Source organism: Microtus ochrogaster, chromosome 8, assembly GCF_000317375.1.
Source record: "Microtus ochrogaster isolate Prairie Vole_2 chromosome 8, MicOch1.0, whole genome shotgun sequence".
NCBI classification, from domain to species: Eukaryota; Metazoa; Chordata; class Mammalia; order Rodentia; family Cricetidae; genus Microtus; species Microtus ochrogaster.
The window spans coordinates 84963485-84972435 of record NC_022015.1 but is presented as its reverse complement, the minus strand read 5'-3'; positions in this window follow the sequence as shown (position 1 = coordinate 84972435).

The following is an 8951-nucleotide window of genomic DNA, read 5'->3' as shown; positions in this document are numbered from 1 at the left end:
GAGAAGAAGAAGAAGAAGAAGAAGAAGAAGAAGAAGAAGAAGAAGAAGAAGAAGAAGAAGAAGAAGAAGAAGAAGAAGAAGAAGAAAAACAAGTTTTATCTGAGAAGCTCATCCTTTTTATTTCTCTCTTGTAATTTACCCCAGGCATCAGGGCTCCCGGGGCAGGAGGTAGCTGAGCTGACAGAATGCTCACTACTGCAAGAGATGGTTTGGGAATCCAGGTATGGATATTTCTGAAGTCATCAGCAGCAAACTTGGGTGATTTCTGAAGGACAGAAAGCTAGCCACAGAGAATAGATGGTTTCCTCTTCTGCGGCTGTATAGCACAAATCACATCTCAGGCCATTGTCAATGCTATAACTGAGTGTCAGAAACTGGGTCATTTATGAAAGAAAAGAGTCTGCTCTGCTCCCGGTTTTAAAGGCTGGCTGATTTTGCTTGCTGCTGAGACAAAGTCCTGACAAAACTACTTGGGAAGAGAGGGTTGCTTTGGCCCTGAGTCCATCCAAGGAGGGAAGTCGTGGTAGTAGGTATTTGGGGCAGCTGGCCATCCTGGGCCCACAGTCAAGGAAGCAGAGAGCAAAGAATGCTAGTGTTTACCTAGTTTTCTGCCTTGTGTGTACAGTCTGGACCCAAGCTCAGAGAATGGGGCTCCCTACTGTCCCACATCAGTGAACCTAATTCCTCACAGGCATGCCTACAGGGTGGTTTCCCAGGTGACTCAGCAGTAACCAGCACAGTAATCCAAGTTAGTTAGACCCAAGAGCATTGTGCTGGGGTCTTTGAAGATTTCGTGTTGCCTTAGTGCGTGGCAGAAGAGTGGACAGACAAGGCAATGTCTGTGAGCACAAAATCCCACAGATAGTTTCACCTTCAAGGGCGCACTCCCATTGGCGAACATTAATCCATTCAGGAGGTCTTGGTCCCCATGAGCCAACCATCTCCTAAGAGATTCTATGACCTCTCCTTAACTGTGAAAATGGCCATCAGAAGCCAACAAGATCTTGGGGGCAACACTAATCCTATTCAGCCACACACAGAACTCGTTGGATATGAAAGCATCATATGCAAACCTTCTCAGACCTTTAGGAGACTATGTGAACTGTCCAAAGTACAGATTTCTTGATATCCACCTTCAGTAGGCCCCACCACAGCGTGTCAGCAGCTTGGTTGGTAGTGTTTCAGTAAATTTAGTTCCAAAGTATGAATAATTAGCAACATACCCTCCCCCAAAAGTTCACTAGAGTGTCTTCTCTGAATGACGTCACTTGCTTTCTGAGTGTGTGACCTGGGTGGGCTAAGGCAAAGGACTCTGGGAGCATGGCTCAGTGGCTGCAGTTGATTTGGTCCAAGGTAATCTGAAGATATTGTTCTTCAGAATGAAAACAAAAGCAAGCCTGGGAGCCTTAGGTCCAGAGGTCTGGAAAAAGGCAACCGTCAGAAGGACAAAGCAAAGGAAGGGACAGAACCCCATACGGAGTTCAGGTGGGAGCGGGCTTAGAGCAGCTTTTCATGAGGTATTTGCAGTCTTGGGAACCAGCAGCCCATGAACTAGAAAAGGTACAGAGCTCAAGACACAAGCACCGCTAATACCGTTCTTTTCCACTGTGAGCTGCTTTGCAGACGCTCTTAAAGAATATAGGACAGTCTCGAGGGAAATTGCTTCTAACGTTTCATGGAAGCCTTGTCCTTGTCTGCTCAGCCCTACCCCCAACTCAACCCATAACCCTTCTAAGACCGCACTAGCACCATGAATCCCTCGGATAAAGACAGTGAGCCGTGATGGATTAATCCGAGTGAAGTCCTCTCCACCTGACCTATCTGGAAGGTTACACAAACCAATATATTTTCCTTTTGGCAGGTTAATTTGAATCGAGTTTCTGTCACACGCAACCCAAGAGTCCTGAATAATACACACAGCAATCTGGCTTTCATTCTCTTTCCCTCATACATATAATGATATGCTTGTCATAAACACACTAACATAATCAGTACGCATTCTGCTCTGATCAAATTAAAAAGCCATTTTCCCCTCTGCTCTGACCCCTTTACTAGAGGAATTTGTTTCCTTATAGGAAGCCTAGGGTAATCACACAGACCAAGAAATGATGGAGCCATAGTCCCCACAGCCATGGGGTGTTAGAGGCTAAAACCTTGATATCAAAGCAGGATTTAGATTGGCCTTTCTGGGTTCCCTTTTCACTACAACAAGGAGACAGGCATAACAGTAGGCGAAGATCTAGGCTTTCTCTAGTACTTCTGTAGAGATGTTTGAAATGATGGGACACAACTGGGAATATAAATAGGAGAAAAATGGAATAATCCATCAAGAAATGTCTGTCATGTACTTCCTCTGTGAAAGGCGATGCCAGGTGCTGCATGGCGTCCACAGATGGATAGAACGTGGTCCAACATCCTGAATACGAGCACACTCTATTTGGGGAGACGAGACATGCACACAAACAGAGGAAGCCAATGCTAAAGACTGTAGTTCTCTACTAGACAGGAGAAACTGCACAGGTTTGAAGGCAACATTCATCAGCGCAAGCTGGTGTTTTATCAGTCCTTGGGTGCGAGGAGACTTTGGCTAACTTTAGCCAAAATAAGCACTTACGGAAAAAAGAGACAACAACATCCTGAACTGAATACGAACAGCGGGAGCTAGAGAGAGAGCTCAGTGTTCAGATGCTTACAGAGGACTCACAAACTCTTATCATTTCAGCTTCAGGGCACCCAACGCCCTCCTCTCCTGCACCTGCACACGCGCATACATGCACAGCATAATAAAATAAGATATCCTTTTTTAAAAAAAAAAAAGAAGTTGAACAGCAGAATTTCAGAAGGAAGAAAGCAGGGTAGCCCCCAGACAACCTCTTTCGTGCTCATCGGGATGGTAGGGCATGGAGAATAAGGCCTGGACTCATTTGGGGGGCAGTGGAAAGTGAGGTGGGCAAGGAGAAAGATGGGAAATGCCCCCACACTTGAAGTGGAGAGAGAATGCTTACTGTTCTAGGAGCCCGGGAAGAGATGCCTGCGCGGGAAGATCAGCTGTAATGATGCAGGGACCAGAGACCAGAGAGAGGTTCGTGTATACTGGAGGACAAAACTATTATCACCGGGGACCACCTCAGCCAAAATGAAGAATTCTCCAGAATCATCAAAGAGCACCTAGGGATTTTAACCGCTTATGGGACAAGAGGCATCACTCTGAAACCGAGCGTCTAGAAAGCTTTTCCATGCTGAGACATCGGATTCAGCAATCAGTATGCAGGAGGAAATGCTTGGCCTCCTGGCTTTATTGAGCACTATTGACAGGCCCAGCATCCATGACAGCTAATCGCAAAGTTCCAATTAGCTCATGCCTCCTAACGCCCTTCCGCTGGGATACACTGCTCAAGCGAGGCCCCATCTATGCTCTCGCTGAAGGGGAGACCCCAGAGAGAGAGTGAACATCCCCAAGACTGCCAGAAGGTGATCAGGAAACAAGCCAGGATGAGTTTGGACACGGAGTTGTATTTTATGGGAGAGAAGCATATTTCAAAACTTTTAGATAATATATATATATATATTTTTTGGTTTTTCGAGACAGGGTTTCTCTGTGGTTTTGGAGCCTGTCCTGGAACTAGCTCTTGTAGACCAGGCTGGTCTCGAACTCACAGAGATCCGCCTGCCTCTGCCTCCCGAGTGCTGGGATTAAAGGCATGCACCACCACCGCCCGGCTTAGATAATATTTTAAAAAGCCTCGTGGCTACAGGACGGGGAGCTAGGGAGTGGGTGCAGAAATGACAGCGTTATCCACAGCTCCCACAGACGGCTGTCTACAGCTCAGCCAAGTAGGAGGCAGAGAGAGACAAGGACTTCCCTGCACTCTTTCTAAGAGCGTTCTTGTTACTAATAGACACGATGACTATGCTGTTAGGAGAGAAGCCTTATTCTCGCAAATCTCGGATGGCCGTGAAGAATCCTAGGAAGTCAAGCCTAGGAGGCTACCCCAGTCTCTGCTCCTGTGGCTAGTCACGGCTTCATCAGGAATCTCATTATGGAGTCAGCAGGGAGGACCTGGCCCACTGTGGCTCACGGCCCTGTTATTTTTGGAGAAGTCTGTCTTTATCTGACCTTCTCCACCACCGGGCTATAAAAGGTCCTGTGGCCTGCTCTGCTTGCGACAGTGGTGACTCTGTCCTCTCATTTGGTCAGGAAGCACAGGAAACCCATTGAGGCCACACAATGAAGCCACCTTCTTCAGGGCTTCTGGATCTTCCATCCTCCTCCACGGAACTCCTGTCAGAATCCCAATGGCTTCAGAACTCGAGAGGAAAATCAAGAGTGATATTTCAGTCCCAGGGTCTTAGGTCCTTTAGCACAGTGAGGGATACTTGTGCATGGTGCCTACCACCTTAAAAACATGCTTCACCTAAGTGTAATGCTTCCCACGGTCTTTGTAAGGTCCTAGGGGTGGCGGAGTAGGAATTATCAATAGATTACAAAATAAAGATTCACAAAGATTGAGCGGATTCCTCAGCTTTGTATGGTTACTAAGTTGTGAAGTCAAGGCTCCAACCTGACTTTCCGTGTTCTACAGGAACAGACAATTCTACATGGCAGACTCAAGAACCATGCAGGCTTTGGTTTGAGCCCCATGGACACCTTTCTCTCGCTGGGAAGATGTACAGAGGTATAAATCTTCCCTTCCTTAGCTATAAAATAACAGTAGGACAGTTTTATGACTTTGTTAATAAAAGGGCATATTAAACACTTGGTGAGGGCCAGCGTTTTTTTTTTTTTTTTAAGCACAGAAGTTACTTGAGTGAGCAAGCAATCTATTTACTTACCTAGACTTGTACAGAATTAACTCATCAATAGAGGGCTGCCCATAACTCGGCCAGTAAATAACTCAATGAAATCATCGTCATGCTGAGTTGAAAATACTCTGTGTTCTAGGTACTTGAGATATATCATCTCTTATAAGGTCCTCTTGAACAGAATCTAATTTTTGGTAATATTTTCAGCAACATATAATAAAAAATGTAAATTAGTATAATCCTCTTAGGAAGCATTTGGGAAATTTATATTAAGAATCAGAAAAATGCTAATACTATTTGACTAAGTAATTCCACTGGTGGGAAATTATGTAAAATATCTAAAAAACCATAGTCCCACACGCATTCACACATATTTGTCACAGGAGTATTCAAAATAATATAGATCTGCATAATGCCTGCAACTTATCTATCATTTACAGATTTTCTTGGTGGCAGAGAACACAAACAAACCTAACTATATTCAGGAAAGGAAAATGGCAGAAAACAGTTTCTGCACAAATGGCACAAAGATGGATCAGAACTAAGCTCTGTCTAGCTCCGAGTTTCCTGGTACTGAGGACTTAGGAGCAGCTTTCCTTTTAATTCAGGTCTTAAAATGGCTTGTGGAGTGGATGTGAAACGTCCTTGTTAATCTCAAGTTTGGCCCCAGCAGGTGGCATGGTTTTGAAGGTCATAGAAGATTCAAGAAGTGAGATTCTCTGAAGAGAGTAGTTCTCTGGAGGCAGGCTTTGAAGCTTCGTAGCCTAGCCCACGTCCTTTGTCCTCTCTGCTCTCAGCTTCCGGACTGCATTTGCTATGTGACAAGCCATCTTGGGTTCCTGCTACCACTGCTCGCCTACCCCACAACATCGTGAGCTAAATCCTTAAGTTGTCACAGCAACAAGACAACTAGTGAACACACCCACCGTCTACCAACACCTGAGTACTGTGATATGGTGCTCGAGACGTTTTTATCAAGTGGCCATGAGTAACTGCTTGGTGTGAGTCCCCTCTTGCCCCTGAATAGCTCAACATGGGAGAGAAAATGCTGTGGTCAGCAGATCTACACAGACCCCTGCATAGGAGAAGACATGACCCCAAGGGAGGAGCTGTAGAGCAGATGTTTACCACCAGGGCAGGTAGCCACATATATTTTTATGTTTCCATTAGAAAATAGTTTATGGTCATAAACATGACAGAAGGATTGTTTTGTCATTTTGAAAAAAGGCAGGATAGTAAAAAAAAATCAGAATATACACTATGTGCTTAGGAAATTAAAATAAAAGTGATGGTCAGAAAAGATATAAGAGAAGTTACCCAAGTCTGTATGAATAGCTGTGTTTCTGTCTGATCTAAGCTTGCTCCATAATAAGAGGGCTTTTCTTCTGGTATAAAACCAAAGAGTGGCTCAGGAATTGGTTCTGAAGATGGCCCAGTTACCACAAGAAGTGGAGCCAGATGATGAGAAGATCAAGGATTAGACAGACACTCGTCAGATCCTAGGACCTGAACAAAAATGATGCCCAGCGTCAAGGGTTGAGAATAAAATGAGGAGGAAGTCACTGCCTTTGGTCTGAGCGTGGCCGAAGCTGGGGGACTTTGGGGACCTTGGTTACAGGAAAAGGCTTGAAGGAAGGAGCCAGGGAGAGGGAAAGATCAATTCCTCCTTTGTGATCATTTGTGTGTTTATATGATTCTGGGAGCGTAGAACCACGTGGCAAAGTGAATCCCTGGCACCCCGACCAAAAAGTACACTACTAAAGAGAACAATAAAGACAAATCACAATTTTAAAGTTTTGATTCATTCTATGTGCTTTCTCCTTAAATGCCTGGTGCATAGTCAGAAAATCTTTATATTTAGAATGTGAAAAAAAGCCCATTAAATTCAACTGCTGTCGCTATACGGGAACTGTAAAAATGTTACTCGCTTGGTTTAGACATTACCCACCTTTCTCCAACGCCCAGAATGCCGTCCTTCTATTCCATAACTTAACGATCCAAGAGGAAATCTTGCTTATGCGCAGAAGCAATATCTTCACGATTGGTTCCTTCCAGGTTCAGTAATCTTTTGCTTTTATAACTCTCCAAAGATTCAAGGATGAAAGCATTGCCTAAAGCCTTCTTTAAAATGTCTGCAATGTTTCCCTTGACAACGAAGACACAGAAACTGTGAATAACAATTCACTTTACACCAAGAAAACCAACTCTCTGCAAAACAAAGTAAACTGTGGACTATATGATTGTGTGTGCGGTTGGGAACATAGCACCCTTCTGAATCTCTAAGTAGCTAAAATAGACATTAGTCTTAGCTTCAGATGTTCCAGGAGAGAGGCAAAAAACAAACAAAAATCCCCCAAAACCAACCTCCCCCCAAAACCCTGATCCATGCAGAAAATATGTGCATAATTGTATACATAAAATCTGTGCATAATTATATGCAGAACATTTTGGGAAGGAAATAAAACAGTTGCGTGGCTGCTGATCATCGTGCTTTAAGGTTTACCTTCTTTTTCTTAAGGATTTATTTTTATTTACGTCTACGTCTGTGGGTGGGTATGAGCTCAAGGGTGAGTGCCCTCCTGGATCCCCTGGAACTGGAGCTATAGGCTGTGAGCCACTTGCTGTGCCCATTAGAACCTAATTCTGCAAGAGCAACATTCAGCCTTACCCCAGCCATCTCCCCCCAGCCCCATCTATGCAGCTTTTTCTAGAGCAAGAGAAGGAAAAAGTTATTTTACAGAAAAATCGTCGGCCCTATTGTAGAGAGCTCTTGGACGCTTCCAGAGGAAAGGGTGAGCTGGAAGGCAAGTGAGCCCCTAACGTCAGGAGTCTTCCGTGAATATGAGTATACCCTGTTCTCCAACACGTCCTCCAACCGCAGCAGTTCCTGTCACAGGCACTAAGCTAGATGACAGTCCAATTGCGCGTGGAATCCTCTGCAAGACCAAGAACATCTCGAGAAGAACCACGCCACGACCTTCACTGCTGTTCGCTGCTCATGACGCAAGCTTAGCCCTGAAATGTAAACCGAAAGGTTCCAATGAAAGCTAGTTTGTTAAACGAGAAGGGGAAAAGCCAGCTTGTCATTAGGAATGACAAACACCATAATTCAGTAGTTACATGATATGTCTCAGACTTGCATATGCAAAGACTCCCATAGGCTTTTTCAATTCAGCTTCGATGCTAGCTAAGTGCTCTTTTTCCCCTTTTTCAACCTCCCCTCCACACAAGCAAGAAGCCACGGTCTTCATATCTAAGCACTAACTTACACTAGCTTGTTTGGTTTGTGGCCTCATAAGCCAACCTTGAATTCACTGTAGTTGAGGATGACCATGAACTAACTCTTGATCTTCTTTCCTCAGCATCCCAAATGCTAGAATTACAGGTGCGGACCACCATACCTGCCTTATCTGCTGTGGACTGACCTCAGGGCTTTGGGCATGTTAGGAAGCAACCAGTAATTGAGCGACATTTCTTTTCTCTTTTCTTCTTCCCATTCCCCCCTCCCCTTCTCTCTTCGGGGCTGGTGAGTTACGGTCCTGTTAACAGGGCATGGAGATCCTACAAACCACGCCTGCTGAAACAAGCATACACATACTATACACACACACACACACCACACATACCCCCCCACACCACAGACACATATCACACACACAACACATGCACACATACCATATACACACACACACCACACACACATCATACACACACATACCATATATACATACATACATGCACACACACACACACACTTTTCAGGATCCTCTTAGGAAATAAATTCCCTTATCTCTTCGAGGTATAAAATGTGGTCTAGGTTTAATAAAAGCCTCGGCAAAATAGTCAAAAGTTTACGTATGTTTAAATGAAATAACGCTACATTGAAGAAATACACCTCTCCACACTCCAACCCTCTGGTCTGTGGCAGGGAAGATCCAGGAGTCCAGGAAATAGACTCCCCCTTTGCCACAGGCATTCTCTTCCTCCAGCCTCTTGCTAGAGGGCAAGAGGAAGCTGAGAAGAAGGGAACTGGACTTGCCCACCTGTCTGGTATGGCAGGGGGTGGAGGTGTGATGTCTGAGTTTTCTTGACTTGCAGTATGCTTACAACTGTGTGAGTGTGTGTGTGTGTGCGTGAGCGTGCGTGTG